General features: G+C 40.0%; 1 long non-coding RNA gene across 1 annotated transcript; it reads left to right on the forward strand.

Moving 5' to 3' along the window:
- Nucleotides 1-5,295: 5,295 nt before the first annotated feature.
- Nucleotides 5,296-16,473, forward strand: LOC147350307 (uncharacterized). Its single transcript, XR_015148712.1, has 3 exons — nt 5,296-7,321; nt 8,044-8,128; nt 16,241-16,473. It is a non-coding gene; the product is annotated as an uncharacterized LOC147350307 (long non-coding RNA).
- Nucleotides 16,474-16,879: the final 406 nt, after the last annotated feature.

Below are 16,879 nucleotides of genomic sequence, written 5' to 3' on the forward strand. Positions count from 1 at the left end.
TTTTTCTAAGCTCTTTTCTCTCACAGTCTAGCAAGTAAAATGAATTGAAATTGCCAAGAATTTGAATATGTATTAATCTGGTGAAAGGAGAATAGTATCTCAGTGTAGTTTTAAAAAATTTCTTTAATTGGAAGAAAATTGCTTTACAATGTTGTGTTGGTTTCTGCCATACAGTAACACAATTCAGCTATAATTATGTATATATTGGCCCCTGTGCAGTGCTGGAGTGGCGAGCAGCCAAGAGGAGATACCCCACGTTCAAGGTCAGTAGCGACAGCCGTGAGGAGATACCCCACGTCCCAGGTAAGGAGCAGAGGTTGCATTTTGCTGGAGCAGCCGGGAAGAGATACCCCATGTCCAAGGTAAGAGAAACCCCAGTAAGATGGTAGGTGCTGAGAGAAGGCATCAGCGGGCAGACTGACTGAAAACCACAATCACAGAAAACTAACCAATCTAATCACATGGACCATAGCCTTGTCTAACTCAATGGAACTAAGTCATGCCATGTAGGGCCACCCAAGATGGATGGATCATGGTGGAGAGTTCTGACAAAATGTGGTCCACTAGAGAAGGCAATGGAAAACCACTTCAGTATTCTTGCCTTGAGAACCCCATGAATAGTATGAAAAGGCAAAAAGATAGGACACTGAAAGATGAACTCCCCAGGTAGGTAGGTGCCCAATATGGACTGGAGATTAGTGGAGAAATAACTCCAGGATGAATGAAGAGACGGAGCCAAAGCAAAAACAATATCCAGTTGTGAATGTGACTGGCGATGGAAGCAAGATCTGATGCTGTAAAGAGCAATATTGCATAGGATTCTGGAATGTTAGGTCCATGAATCAAGGCAAATTGGAAGTGGCCAAACAGGAGATGGCAAGAGTTAACATTGACATTTTAGGAATCAGCGAACTACAATGGACTGGAATGGGTGAATTTAACTCAGATGACCATTATATCTACTACTGTGGGCAAGAATCCCGTAGAAGAAATGGAGTAGCCATCATAGTCAACAAGAATCCAAAATGCAGTACTTGAATACAATCTCAAAAATGACAGAATGATCTCTGTTCATTTCCAAGGCAAACCATTCAATATCACAGTAATTGAAGTCTATGCCATGACCTGTAACACTGAAGAAGCTGAAGTTGGACGGTTCTATGAAGACCTACAAGACCTTCTAGAACTAACACCCAAGAAAGATGTCCTTTTCATTAGAATGGACTGGAATGCAGAAGTAGGAAGTCAAGAAACACCTGGAGTAAAAGGCAAATTTTGCCTTGGAATACAGAATGAAGCAGGGCAAAGGCTAATAGAGTTTTGCCAAGAGAATGCACTGGTCATAGCAAACACCCTCTTCCAACAACACAAGAGAGGACTGTACATATGGACATCACCAGATGGTCAACACCAAAATCAGATTGATTATATTCTTTGCAGTCAAAGATGGAGAAGCCCTATACAGTCAGCAAAAACAAGACTGGAGCTGACTGTGACTCAGATCATGAACTCCTTATTTCCAAATTCAGACTTAAATTGAAGAAAGTAGGGAAAACCACTAGACCATTCAGGTATGACCTAAATCAAATCCCTTCTGATTATACAGTGGAAGTGAGAAATAGATTTATGGGACTAGATTTGATAGACAGAGTGCCTGATGAACTATGGAGATTCGTGACATTGTACAGGAGACAGGGATCAAGACCATCCCCAAGAAAATGAAATGCAAAAAACCAAAATGGCTGTCTGAGGAGGCCTTACAAATGCTATGAAAAGAAGAGAAGTGAAAGGCAAAGGAGAAAATGAAAGATAAATCCATTTGAATACAGAGTTCCAAAAATAGCAAGGAGAGAGAAGAAAGTCTTCCTCAGTGATCAGTACAAAGAAATAAGAAGAAAACAATAGAATGAGAAAGACTAGAGAGTTCTTCAAGAGAATTAGAGATACCAAGGGAACATTTCATGCAAAGATGGGCTCGATAAAGGACAGAAATGATATGGACCTAAGAGAAACAGAAGACATTAAGAAGAGGTGGCAAGAATACACAGAAGGACTGTACAAAAAAGATCTTCATGACCTAGATAACGACAATGATGCAATCACTCACCTAGAGTCAGACATCCTGGAATGTGAAGTCAAGCGGGCCTTAGGAAGCATCACTATGAACAAAGCTAGTGGAGGTGATGGAATTCCAGTTGAGATATTTCAAATTCTAAAAGATGATGTTGTAGAAGTGCTGGACTCAATATGCCAGCAAATTTGGAAAACTCAGCAGTGGTCACAGGACTGGAAAAAGTCAGTTTTCATTCCATTGCCTAAGAAAGGCAATGCCAAGGAATGCTCAAACTACCGCACAATTGCCCTCATCTCACATGCTAGTAATTAATGCTCAAAATTCTCCAAGCCAGGCTTCAACAATACGTGAACCGTGAACTTCCAGATGTTCAAGCTGGTTTTAGAAAAGGCAGAGGAACCGGAGATCAGATTGCCAACATCCGCTGGATCATCGAAAAAGCAAGAGTTCCCGAAAAACATCTATTTCTGCTTTATTGACAATGCCAAAGCCTTTGACTGTGTGGATCACAATAAACTGTGGAAAATTCTGAAAGAGGTGTGAATATCTGACAGGGAATACCCTGCCTCTTGAGAAATCTGTATGCAGGTCAGGAAGCAACAGTTAGAACTGTACATGGAACAATAGACTGGTTCCAAATAGGAAAAGGAGTACATCAAGGCTGTATATTGTTACCCTGCTTATTTAACTTATATGCAGAGTACATCATGAGAAATGCTGGGCTGGATGAAGCACAAGCTGGAATCAAGATTGCCAGGAGAAGTATCAATAACCTCAGATATGCAGATGACACCAACCTTATGGCAGAAAGTGAAGAGGAACTAAAGAGCCTCTTGATGAAAGTGAAGGAGGAGAGTGAAAATGTTGGCCTAAAACTCAACATTCAGAAAACTAAGATTATGGCATCCAGTCCCATCACTTCATGGCCAATAGATGGGGAAAAAGTGGAAATAGTGTATGACTTTATTTTGGGGGGCTCCAAAATCACTGCAGATGGTGACTGAAGCCATGAAATTAAAAGACACTTACTCCTTCGAAGAAAAGTTATGACCAACCTAGACAGCCTATTAAAAAGCAGAGACATTGCTTTGCCAACAAAGGTCTGTCTAGTCAAAGCTATGGTTTTTCCAGTGGTCATGTAGGGACGTGAGAGTTGGACTATAAAGAAAGCTGAGCACCTAAGAATTGATGGTTTTGAACTGTATGTTGGAGCACACTCTTGAGAGTCCCTTGGACTGCAAAGAGATCCAACCAGTCCATCCTAAAGGATATTAGTCCTGGGTGTTCATTGGAAGGAATGATGTTGAAGTTGAAACTCCAATACTTTGGCTACCTGATACGAAGAGCTGACTCATTTGCAAAGACTCTGATGCTGGGAAAGATTGAAGGCAGGAGGAGAAGGGGAAGACAGAGGATGAGATGGTTTGATGGCATCACTGACTCAATGGACATGAGTTTGGGTAAATTCCGGGAGTTGGTGATGGACTGCTTCGGTCCATGGGGTCAGAAGAGTTGGACATGACTGAGCAACTAAACTGAACTGATACCTATATTGCCTCCCACTTGAGACTCCCCCCCCTCCCCTAATCCCACCCTTTGGTCATTACAGTGCATACATTTAACTTACATTTTTCTTATTATAATGAACTTGAACATGTTTTCATATACTTTTGTTGTTCAGTCATTCAGTTGTGTCTGACTCCTTGTGACTCCATGGACTATAGCACCCCAGGCTTCCCTGTCCTTTACCATCTCCGAAATCTTGCTCAAACTCATGTCCCTGAGTCAGTGATGCCCTCCAAGCATCTTGTCTCTGTCATCCCCTTCTCTTCCTGCCTTCAATCTTTCCCAGCATCAGGGTGTTTTTTAATGAATCAGCTCTTTACACCAGGTGGCCAAAGAATTGGAGTTTCAGCTTCAGCATCAGTCCTTCTAATGAACATTCAGGATTGATTTCCTTAAGGATTTACTCGTTGAATCTCCTCACAGTCCAAGGGAGTCTCAAGAGTCTTCTCTAACACCACAGTTCAAGAACATCAATTCTTGAGCATTCAGCCTTCTTCATGGTCCAACTCTTGCATTCATACATGACTACTGGAAAAACCATAGCTTTGACTATGTACTTAAGGACTATTATATCTTTCATGTGCTTAAGGAGTATTACACCTTTCATACCATTTTTTTTTGCTAAATTTTCTATTTTTTTGCCTATTTTCTATTATATTTGCTTCTCAGTTTGAAACTTAATAACTTTAGAAACAATTAACTCCTTTTTTGCCTTCAACTATGCTGTGCAAAAGGTTCAAATTTACTAATCATTCCTTTATTATATATTATAGTTCTGATGCCAAATTCATAGGTCTCTGTGTGTAAGACGGGATGTTTCCCTACATACCAAGCAATTCTCTGGCACCAGCTCAGCTGCCTTTCTTACATTTCATCCTAATTCTGATACTTCTGCCCAGAGATAGCGTCATACCTCATATTTTAAGTATTCAGTCCTACACAATCCCCAATCCTGTTCCTGCCTCCCCTCCTGATGTCAACTGTTAGTCCAGGTTGCCTCCTGGGCTTCCTAATGGGCTAAAGATTGGAGGATCCAAAGACCTGCTCCTTGAGTTTGATTAATTTCCTGGAGAGGCTCAGGAACTCAGAAAAAGATTTACTATTAAATTATCAATGTTATTATAAAAGAATATAACTCAGGAATGTGTGCAGTTAATCGCTCAGTCATGTCCAGTTCTTTGTGACCCCATGGACTGTATCTAGCCCGCCAGTCTCCTCTGTCCATGGGATTCTCCAGGCAAGAATGCTGGAGTGGGTTGCCCTGCTCTGCAGAACAGCCAGATAGAAAAGAAGCACAGGGCAAGTTATGGAGAAAGGGGTGCAGAGCTTCCATTCTCTTAGAGCACAACATTCTCCCCTATGTCCCTCTCCCCCTTCTTTTTTTTTAAATGAAGGCTTTATTACAGGTGTGTTGTCCAATCATTGACCACTGGAGATTGTTCTCAGGCTCTGGTCCCTCTCCCCTCCTCAGAGGTCAGGGAGTAGGGCTGAAAGTTCTAAATCTCTAATCACAGAGTTGGTTCTCCTGGCAACCAGCCCTCATCTTTAGGTCTCAAAGTGGCCTTTTTAACATAACAAAAGACACCTTTGTGGTACTCCTTGCTTAGGAAATTCCAGGGGTTTTAGGTGCTCTGTGCCAGAAACAGGGATGAAGACCAAACCTATATTTCTTATTGTAAATCACTGTTGTAGCACCCGTTCTGGGAAAGAAACTCACTCAGAAGGACAATATAGGTAGTGGAGTGCAGTTTATTACATTGGTGGGCCCAAGGCAGAGTCTGCTCTTAGCCAAGGACCCTGAGCAGTTTTTGTGTAAACCTTATATACCCTAAGTGTACGTGCCCAAAGCCACCTCCCCAAATTCCCTGAAACTAGTCTGAACAAAAGATACAAAAGATAAAATCAAAGTTAACCCGTGATTCATATGCCTTAAGCCTAGGTAGTTAACAGTGGACAATTATTAATAGGCCTGTGGTCATACTGCAATAAGCATAATAGAATTTATGACTCTATTCGGTTACACAGATGATTAGGGTATCCTTTTAGGCAATGGAGAGTCTAGGTATGAGCCCTGGGGCTCTTCCATCCGGGGTGTCTGGTTTTCCACTTGGTATGTTGTTTCCATAGATCCTGGGCATATAGCTCAAAGTCCACAGTCCTGCCCAAGATGGAGTCCTGCTTTCAAGATGGAGCCTGTTCTGTCTGTTTCCTCCTTCATCACAATGTCACAATATGGATTTCGAATCATAGATTACAGAGTAATTCATCCATATTTTCTTTAAGTACTTGCATGGCTTTATTTATTTACATTTCAATTCCAGTTCGATTGGTAGTTTGTTCACATATTTGTTGTTAGGAATTGATCTAAATACATCTTTATTCCAAATGGCTATGCAATTGTCCAGTATTGCTTATTAAAAATGCCACTTTGTCCTCGTCATCTGAGATATCTCCTTTACATATACCAGATTTCCACACACAGTTACATATGTTTTTGGATTTTCTGCTGTATTCCATTGATCAGTTTGTTTGTTTATGTGGCAATATTACACAGTTTTACATACAGGTATCATAGTCGAATTTTATCTCTTAGATGAGGACACAAAGTATCTTTTCCCAAACCATGCAGAGGCAGAACCAGGGATGGAACCTGGTTTTCTTGACTTACAACATAGTTCTTGTCCTTTTCTGTTGTGTTGCTCTCATCTGTCTCCTCCACTGTCTTTGGTGAGAGTGAAAAATCTATTTGCAAGGAAGAGACTGCTTTGCCCATAAAAGAATAGGCAAGGAATTATGCTCTTCTCAGAACGGATTTGTAGCAAGAGTCATGGGGCAAACACTTTTTGGGAGAATGTGAAGAAATATTCCGCCACATGGATGGCTCCATGTAGAGAGTAGGACCTGGGAAGGTGTAGAGTGAGTAGTAGAGAGATTGTCTCAGAGGAAGCTGAGAAGCTGAGGGGTTAAGTGATATGACCAAGGTCGCTGAGTACACAGATGACAGAGCTGTGGTTTAACACAGATGCCCTGATAGCCCTCCCAGCTCCTTGGCAATGATTTATCAGACACTGTTTTGAATAACCGCTTCTTTTAAGCTGCTGTCCATTTGTGCGTACATTAAAATTTGACCTTGTTATATGATGTCTGGCACAAAAAGTTATTGGTAGCCTGCCTGTACCCCACTTAAGTTCCTGCTGAAGTTTTAACCCAACGAATGAAAAAAATTGTTGGATGGGCTTGGAGAGACAATTCTTCTTATAAATAGTGCTAAAACTCCTTTTTTATATGGACCTGTTCAGTGAAAATCTAAACAACAAAGACATTTGATTTACTGCAGGCATTAGGTTGGAGTGTTAAGTGGTTGTTTTAATTGCAGAGTTTTTATAAAAGAGCTGCTTTCACCATATAGTTGATTACAGTTTAAAAACAGAGACATATGATTTATTATAAACAGTGTTTTTGAGAACTAAACTTTTTTGAAGAACTAAAAATATGTATTTCAAAAATTTTCGACTCTAGGAGGTGTGGGGACTGTTTTCTTTCCCTCCTTTGGAAATGGTATGTGGCTGTTGAGTTTTAAGTAGTCAGAGAGTCTTCTTTGGTGGTATCAAAGAGTAAGAGACAGGAAATGGGAATCTCTGGGTTCTTTGTTTGGCTAAAGACTTGGCTCAGGCAAACTGGGTAAGTAATCTGCATGCTTCCCTGGTGGCTCAAACAGTAAAGAATCTGCCTGCAATGCAGGGGACCCAGGTTCGATCCCTGTTTTGGGAAGATCCCCTGGAGGAGGGAATGGCGACCCACTCCAGTATTCTTGCCTAGAGAATCCTCATGGACAGAAGAGCCTGGCCGGCTACAGTCCATGGGGTTACAAAGAGTTGGACACGACTGAGAAACTAACATTTTCACTTCAACCTGCATGCAGCATGGACTTGGTTTGGCTGGCGCACTCTTCAATTATAGGCTACCTCTAAATACTCAGCCTCTCCCTACCAGTCTCACCCCATCCTCTCTCAATCTTAGCTCAAAACAGGAACATAATTGATCAGAGTGGCAGCAGAGGCATACTCACACTATTAAAAGGTGTACTCTCTTACACTCACCATAAAACTCTGTGACCTCTGGGAATGCCAATGCCCCGTATAAAAAGTCTCTCCCTCTCCCAGGGTTTGTTGTATGGCTTTCTCCAGCAGTTACAAAATACTGAGGATGCCTCAAGATAGCGTGCTTTCCATCCAAAATCATGATTCATGAATCCCTTTGTTGTATACTAACGTGCAGACTGGGAGAAGGAAAGAAGAAGCAGGCAGGGAAAACCCATTTTGGGGTTTGTCAGTTTAAGACTTAGGTTCTGAGTTATTCCAAGAATGCCACTGAAATTTGGCTTATCATCCTATCATTTTCAGAAATATAAGCAAGAGCTCAACAAATCAGAGTAAGGAAAAGGAGACCATCTCAGGGAACCTCAGAGGGTAACAGAAGCAGATGAAGGTAATGTGGGATTCCAGCACAATTTTGTTATCATGTACTACAAATATCCATTTACTTAGTAAATGTCTAATTATGTCTTTTGAGGAAAACAGAATTCTATCCTGCAAAGGCTGGCTCTGATATTGTTACTCCTAGCACGGTGTTAGTCCAGTCTCTTTCCATATTTGGTGAGACTTGTCAGTTTATTTATTCATTCAGAAATATGAGAAGAAGGATGATCCAAGTCACACTAGACAAAAGAAAGGCATTTCATTACTAAAGGCAAGGGCAGGGTTTTAGTACCGGTTTGCCATGATCTGATGTGACATTAGGCAAATTATTTAACCTCGTTAGACTGAGATTTCCTCATTAGTAAATATGTTGCTGCTGATGCTGATCTGACATTCTGCAACTGTTGACTATTGCCTTCCTTTCACCAGAAAAGACTTCCAGGTAGCTAACTCCAAAACATGTACTTTTAGTTCTATATACCAGGGTACCAGCTCTGTAACAATGTGTTGTCAAATAAGACATTTTATTAGATTCAACAAATATATATTTGACTTAAAAATCTTACTTTAATATCAAATCAGTCTTTGTAGAGTTCTCTGGCTCTATTCAAAAGATTACTGATGTGTATGGCAATCTATGAATGAGTAAGGTATGGTTCCTGCTTATAAAAGGCTTATAGAAGTATAGAGGACTTAAGGCATTTATTTGAATAACTATAATATGATGGTGTTAAGTGCTACTAACTGCCTGCTCCTCATACACTAGGAATTTACCTAGGGAGATTTCTGCCTTTTCTTCCCCCTTCTCCTTCCAGGCTGATAGTCTTTCCAAAGTCCCTGAGAGAGACAGGGAGAGAGAGAGTGAGGGAGAGAGAGAGAGGGAGAGAGAGAGAGAAAGGGAATTCAGAGATCTTCTTAAGAATAAGGCTCTGACCAAGGAAGCATATGCATAACCTAGTGAATTAGGTACAAAACATACCTCAGTGTCATAAAAGGTGAATCTAAGCCCTAGTTTCTTTAATGAATAATCTGAAAAAAGTATTAATAAGTTTCCAATAATCACAAATTTTAAGAATTATTTCTCACTAGAAAATAAGTCTGATCTTGCATGCAGGAGAAATAAGGAGATAAGAATATTTTTCTTTTTCTGTGTGGGGCAATGTAAAGACCATGTAGTTTTATAGCCAGAAACTCCAGATTTTTGAATCTAGGGAATTCCCTGGCCATCTAGTAGTTAGGACTTTTCACTCTCACTGCCTGTGTGGGGTGTGGTGAAAACAAAAAAATAAACACACCAAACCCATCGCCCTCAAAACAACAAACACACAGATTTTTGAATCTGGACACTTTATTGCTTGCCACTTTATTTATTGCTTGCCACTTTATTACACAATAAAATTGTGTAATTTTATTTTATAGAAAATCAGAGATAACAGTACTTGCCTCATAGAATTGCACAGTTTGAAAGTAAATGATATTCCATAAAGGTTTGTTTATTCCTTTTGTAGTCAAGGATATGAACAATAATATATATATTTATTTACCTGGTTTATAAGGATGGTTGTCTATTTTCCATTGAGGAAGTTCCCCTCACTGTCGTGTTGACTAAAATGTAGAGAGTTAGTCTTTCCTTCTTTCTTTCCTCCTTCCCTTCATCCCTTCTTTCTTTTGTCTTTTTTTCTCCCTTTCTTTCTTTCAGTTTTGTAAAATAAACCTTATTTAATTGAAGTCTATTCCTGGAGTTACCAGCTCTTTTTTAAAATCCACTTTAGGCTGATAATTTCTAATGTTTACAATTTTTCTTTTATTTTTCATGCCAACTTAAAGGTTACTTTCCACTTACAGTTATTACAAAATGTTGGCTGTATCCCCCACATTGTACAGTACATCCTTGAGCCTATGTTGTACCCAATAGTTTGTGTCACCCAGTCATTGTTCTCTATTTTTAAGAAAATTTATTGGCTAAACCCTCAAAAGTTTAAGTAGATAGAATCCATTGGGATGAGGAATGAAACTTCTGATTCATTTTACATCTGGCATTTTACCAATAGATAGTCAGAACATGAGGACTTTGGTTGTGATTTATCATCTCTCAGATGCAACATCTATGCTAAAAGCTCAATTTTTGTCTTCATTTTGCACAGATGCCTTCCAATGGTATTTTCTGAGCAAGGCAAGGGCATGTAGTCTTTACACGTTAATGTCATGAGTGTTTAAGCTAGCAAAGCTTCTCTTCCCTATATCTCCATTCCTCCCCATTCTTCTCCATTAACAACTTGTGCACAAGTCAGATTATATATCTTCTTGCACATGACTCTGAATAGATATCCATACTCTTGTTCTGTTGACATCTGAGGGAGAATTCCACTGTATAAGAGAGCCATCTGGATCATGAGAACATGGCCTGTAACATACTCACTCCATCGTTTTATCATAGTAAAAGGAGATAGATACCAAAGGAGATTATTACAGCTCTTTTCTTGGAGATGTTTAACTTTTTGTTATCATTAGGGACGGTTTGACTTGGGTACATTATATGTGGCCATGTGACATCTGGAGCCTTATTTCAATGCTACTAACTCTATTTCTCGGATGTTGGTGTTGTGGTTTTGCTGATCCTGTAATCAGGAGCAGTGTACCAAGGACAAGGGGTTCAAATCCCACACCTTCTTCACCCCCATGCACCCTCTGGTTGAAACACATTGAATAGAGAAGAACTGGGTGGGGAGCAAATGGCAGCGAGCTAGTGGGAGTAGAGGCGGTGTACACACAGACTCATGTCAGGGGTTGAAATGAGTCTCCATGGGATATCATTTTTTAAGTGATTTGAATTAATTGCTCCTCAAATTATTTCCTTTCAAGGCAGAGAATTATCTGCAACCCTATGCAATAGCAATGAGCGTGAGTCTTTTCACACAGCAGAGATACATGGTTTTTGTTCAGTTGAGTTTGGAAATAAATATTTCATGAATTTCTATTGTAGTTCACATCAGTGGCCTTAATCTGAATACATTACATGGTCAATCTTAATACATTACAAAATTAGCAATGCATAGAATAGCTAGGCATAACAATATTAGATTCAATAAACAAAGTCAGATTAAGCAGGGCAGTTGGATCAGGACAGTGTACAGGGCAGGAGTTGGGGATGTGGTGAGGAGAACACCAACCAGATTTAATGTGTGAGACTCAGGAAAAAGTCAGCTGAATTACTATGATACATCAGTTGAGCTTACTTTTTAGATTATAAAGTATAAATATTTAATTATCTCTTTAAAATGTTGTAAAAACAAAATGGGTTTTCAGAAAGTTTGTAAAATAAAGCATACTGTTATGGAAAAATGATTAATTGTTATGTCAGCTACCTAGATATTAAATTTGGGCAAGTTCCCAAGGCTGTGCCAAGATGAAATCTCTAGATTTCAGTTTGTCTGTAAAATAAGAGGTTAGTTTAGATGTTTTGTAAGGTCTATTTTATTATATAGTTGTACGTTTGTATAATAATTAATGAATTCAACATTCAATATTTATTTAAGGCCATGGTGATCCCATAGTTACCCTGGGTGCTGTGGAGCCAGAGATAAACAAGACAGTAATCCTTCCTAAGATCATGGCGTTCAGTCCCATCACTTCATGGCAAATATATGGGGAAATAATGGAAACAGTGACAGACTTTATTTTTTGGGGGCTCCAAAATCACTGCAGTTGGTGACTGCAGCCATAAAATTAAAAGATGCTTGCTCCTTGGAAGAAATGCTATGACCAATCTAGGCAGCATATTAAAAAGCAGAGACATTACTTTGCCAACAAAGGTCCATCTAGTCAAAGCTATGGTTTTTTCAGTAGTCATGTATGGATGTGAGAGTTGGACTATAAAGAAAGTTGAGCACCAAAGATTTGATGCTTTTGAACTGTGGTGTTGGAGAAGACTCATGAGAGTCCTTTGGACTGCAAGGAGATCCAACCAGTCAATCCTAAAGGAAATCAGTCCTGAATACTCATTGGAAGGACTGAAGCTCCAACACTTTGGCCACCTGATGTGAACTGACTCATGGGAAAAGACCCTGATGAAAGATTGAAGGTGGGAGGAGAAGGAGATGACAGAGGATGAGATGGTTGATTGGCATCACCGACTCAATGGATATGAGTTTGAGCAAGCTTTGGGAGTTGGTAATGGACAGGGAAGCCTGGTGTGCTGGAGTCAATGGGGTCGCAAAGAGTTGCACATGACTGAGTGACTGAACTGAACTGAATCTTTCCTAACAGGCCTGCAGACATGTCTCCTCTGTATCTACTCATGTTCTAAAGTGCTTGTTTAGAATTATCTTTTTGTCATTACTATCCTAAGAGTCACATGGGATATGTTATTGGAAGTGTTTCTGGATTCATGCAACAGGGCATTAGTTGAACAGTGATTAGTGACAGAATGCTCTGATGGAATGCCAACTATGGGGACACAGGTTTTCTTGGCCTTCAGGATACTAAAGAAGCATCAGAACATTACCAGTATCTTAGATGAATTTTTTATTTTTGTCCTTTCCTGGCTATAGATTCCATATCATTCTGGTGAAATTTAAGAGTAAAGTATTTTGGAAACAGTGTTATCTCACTGTCCCAAATAGTTTCTTGCTCAATCTTGAGACTTAGGAGTCTGCTGTGTTGTTGGAGATGGTGCTGGGAAGAGGAGGGAACAGTTACATCTGTTAAAAGGAATGAGCCTGGGGAGGAAACAAATTGATAAAGATAGGCTCAGAAGATTAGTACCAGTTTCTGTGGAGGCAAAGCTTGAAGCGAGTGAAGTTGAGGTGGATGTGGGTTAGCAGAAAGTGACAGGTTTACTGCATTTTTGCTTTTCAGAGTATTAAAAGTGGGGAAACTCCTTGAAGAGTAAAAGAGATTAAACTTTAGGAAAAAAAGGAAATATCATAATGAATTTAGCAGTAAGGATTTATGGAATAAATTATAGAATGAAAATATGCTAAACAACAGTTTTAAATAAATTAGTGTATAGTAAGTAAAAAGTGGGATCTTGAGGAAAATCAGAAACAATGAAATGTGTTTTAGAGAAGATGATTTTGTTTTAGGATTCTGTTTTTGTTGCAGATAAGCTATATGGGCCTCAGGCCTGATTCAAATTCTCATGTTTTCTTGAACTGGTTTTCACTGTTGGGTTTACAACAGTTTACATTTTAATATATAGTATGTATTAGGTTGGGTTTCCCTGGTAGCTCAGTTGGTAAAGAATCTGCCTGCAATGCAGGAGACCCCAGTTTGATTCCTGGGTTGGGAAGATCTGCGGGAGAAGGGATAGACTACCCACTCTAGTATTCTTGGGCTTCCCTGGTGGCTCAGATGGTAAGGAATCGGCCGGCAATGTAGGAGACTCAGGTTCGATCCCTGGGTTGGGAAGATCCCCTGGAGAAGGGGATGGTACCAAACTGTAGTATTGTGGCCTGGAGAATTCCATGCACAGAAGAACCTGGTGGGCTACAGCCCATGGAGTCACAAAGAGTCGGACATGACTGAGAGACTAACACACACACACTCACACACACACACATTATGTTGTGTGATGATATGTTATTTGTCTAAGGAGGAATTTAAATTCTGGGCATAATGAGCTGAGGTTAAGTATATGAAAAATAAATGACTGAATTTTCCAAGTACTTCCTTATAGAATTTTCTCATGATTTCAAGTCTAGGTCAGAAATATGGCTAATGATGTCAGAACTGTTAAGCATATGCTAAATTTAAAATATTATCAATAAACAAATTAATAACTCACAATCAAAAGGCTTTAAATTATATTTGCATAATCATTCACCTGAGAGATTTGCCAAAAGTGTACCACTCTCTAGGTTGTGATATAGGAGCATCCAGCTTTAAGCAAATCTTATAGTTAAAATCTGGATACACAAGATAAGTCAGGGTGCAATTATTCTTGATTACAGTAGGATCTCCCATTTTTATGAAAATTATAGAATTATTATATGTGTATATTATGTATATATCAGGCTTCCTTGGTGGCTCAGATGGTAAAGTGTCTGTCTGCAATGTGGGAGACCTGGGTTTGATCCCTGGGTGGGGAATATCCCCTGGGGAAGGAAATGGCAACCCACTCCAGTACTCTTGCCTGGAAAATCCCATGGGTGGAGGAGCCTATTAGGCTACAGTCCATGGGGGTTGCAAAGAATTGGACACAACTGAGCGGCTTCATTTTCACTTTCATATATGTATATTACAAGTATATATATAGAGAGAGTTGCCTGCTCAGTTGAGAGAGGTATTTATAAGCCAAAAGTCAAAATTAGTCCTAACTGTTGCAGACTGCTGCTGCTAAGTTGCTGCAGTCGTGTCCGACTCTGTGCGACCCCATAGATGGCAGCCCACCAGGATCCCCTGTCCCTGGGATTCTCCAGGCAAGAATACTGGAGTGGGTTGCCATTTCCTTCTCCAATGCATGAAAGTGAAAAGTGAAAGTGAAGTTGCTCAGTCGTGTCTGACTCAGCGATCCCATGGACTGCAGCCTACCAGGCTCCTCCATCCATGGGATTTTCCAGGCAAGAATACTGGAGTGGGGTGCCATTGCCTTCTCCGAACTGTTGCAGATTATGTTTATTAATAAAATCCATAAGGCATAATGTTATTGTTTGACATAATGTGGGATCCGAGGAGATTTTTAATTTGGTCCTGAGTTACAGAGAAATTTGCCATTACCTGATATTAATGATTTATAATGTGCACATATACAGTATATGATGGTTTTCAAATATGAACACAAATTCCTTTTCACTCTTCCCAATGAGAGGTAGAATCGTCTCAGAACTGGGTGGGCTTTTGTGAGTGCTTCAACTGATAGAGTCATGGTTAATACATTCTAAGACCCCCAAGGTGGATGGCTGAAACTGTGGATAGTACCGCACCATATATATACTATGTTTTTTCCTTTACAGGTGTGTACATGTTAAGTCGCTTCAGTTGTGTTTAACTCTTTATGCCCTTATGGATCGTAGCCTGCCAGGCTTCTCTGTCCATGGGATTCTCCAGGCATGAATACTGGAATGGGTTGCCGTGTCCTCCTCGAGGAGATCTTCCCGACCCTGGAATCAAACCTGTGTCTCTTAAGTCTCCTGCATTTTCAGACAGGTTCTTTACCACTAGTGCCACCTGGGAAGCCTTTCCTTTACAAACATACCTACAATAAAGTTTAATTTACAAATTAGGCACAGAAAGAGAATAACAACAACAAAAAATAGAACAATTTTAACAATGTACTGTAATAAAAGTTATGTGAACGTGGTCTCTTTGTAAAAATCTTGTACAAATTTAACAGCTTTTCCATCTTAACTCATTATTGACTGGGGGATTTTTGCAGAAATTAAGGCCCACGGCCAGCTCTAAAAAACAAATACATCTGCCTCCAGCTAATAACGTTCGGATAACAAAAGATGTATTAATATATCTCTGGTCAATAATGTGTTAACTAAGCACTTAGGCATTATTGCCGTAACTTCTGCAGTTTTAGGTGTGACATCAAAACTAGCAGAAATTTCTTTTTCCTTCTCCAAAATTTTGTGGATACTCTTTGTGACTCTATTAACTGCAGCATGCCAGGCCTCCCTGTCCATCACCAACTCCCGGAGTTCACTCAGACTCACGTCCATTGAGTCAGTGATGCCATCCAGCCATCTCATCCTCTGTCGTCCCCTTCTCCTCCTGCCCCGAATCCCTCCCAGCATCAGGGTCTTTTCCAATGAGTCAACTCTTTCCATGAGGTGGCCAAAGTATTGGAGTTTCAGTTTTAGCATCATTCCTTCCAAAGAACACCCAGGACTGATCTCCTTTAGAATGGACTGGTTGGATCTCCTTGCAGTCCAAGGGACTCTCAAGAGTCTTCTCCAACACCACAGTTCAAAAGCATCAATTCTTCCGTGCTCAGCTTTCTTCACAGTCCAACTCTTACATCCATACGTGACTACTGGAAAAACCATAGCCTTGACTAGATGGACCTTTGTTGGCAAAGTAATGTCTCTGCTTTTGAATATGCTATCTAGGTTGGTCATAACTTTCCTTCCAAGGAGTAAGCGTCTTTTAATTTCATATTTATCCTCAAAATCTGCAGCAGCCAGGAAAGCAGTCTGACTGCCTTAAGGCTGCCTTGCTGTGAAGAAGCTCAAACTAATCCATGTGAAAAACCATGAGGCAAGACCCCAAGACTCCACGAAGAGACCAAGATGCCTGGCCAGCCCTGAGGTCTGACATCTGCACTGGGGTTACCATCTTGCTGCAACCACTTAGAGATCCTGAACCAGAAATGCCCAGCCAAGACCTTCCTGAATTCTCGCCTGGAAGGAACGGTGAAATGTAATAAAATATTGTTTTTAAGTAATTAAATTTTGGTGTTTTGTAACTTGTTATGCATCAGTAGTACTAGCATATAAAGAGAGTTTGATAAAAAATATGAAAATCAAGAGATTAAAAACCCAAAACGTTTAGGGCAGTGATTTATAACATTGGGGGAGTGCTGTCATAAACTCCCTTGAGATTCTGATGAAAGAGATGGGCTTTTATTTTATATGTAACTGTTTTGTGCTTGTTTTTGCAGATCTTTTCCTTCTCTTGTGTTTCCTGCCTAAAAAAGTTCCTTTAGCATTTGTTGTAAAGCTGGTTTAGCTTAGTTTAGCTGCTCAGCGTTTTCAACTCTTTGCAAATGGAATGTAGCCTGCCAGGCTCCTTTGTCCATGGGATTTCCCAGATAACA

This window comes from Bos grunniens, chromosome 20 (genome assembly GCF_055505025.1).
Source record: "Bos grunniens cultivar Pamir isolate PY7600 chromosome 20, Bosgru_T2T1.0, whole genome shotgun sequence".
Taxonomy (NCBI): domain Eukaryota; kingdom Metazoa; phylum Chordata; class Mammalia; order Artiodactyla; family Bovidae; genus Bos; species Bos grunniens.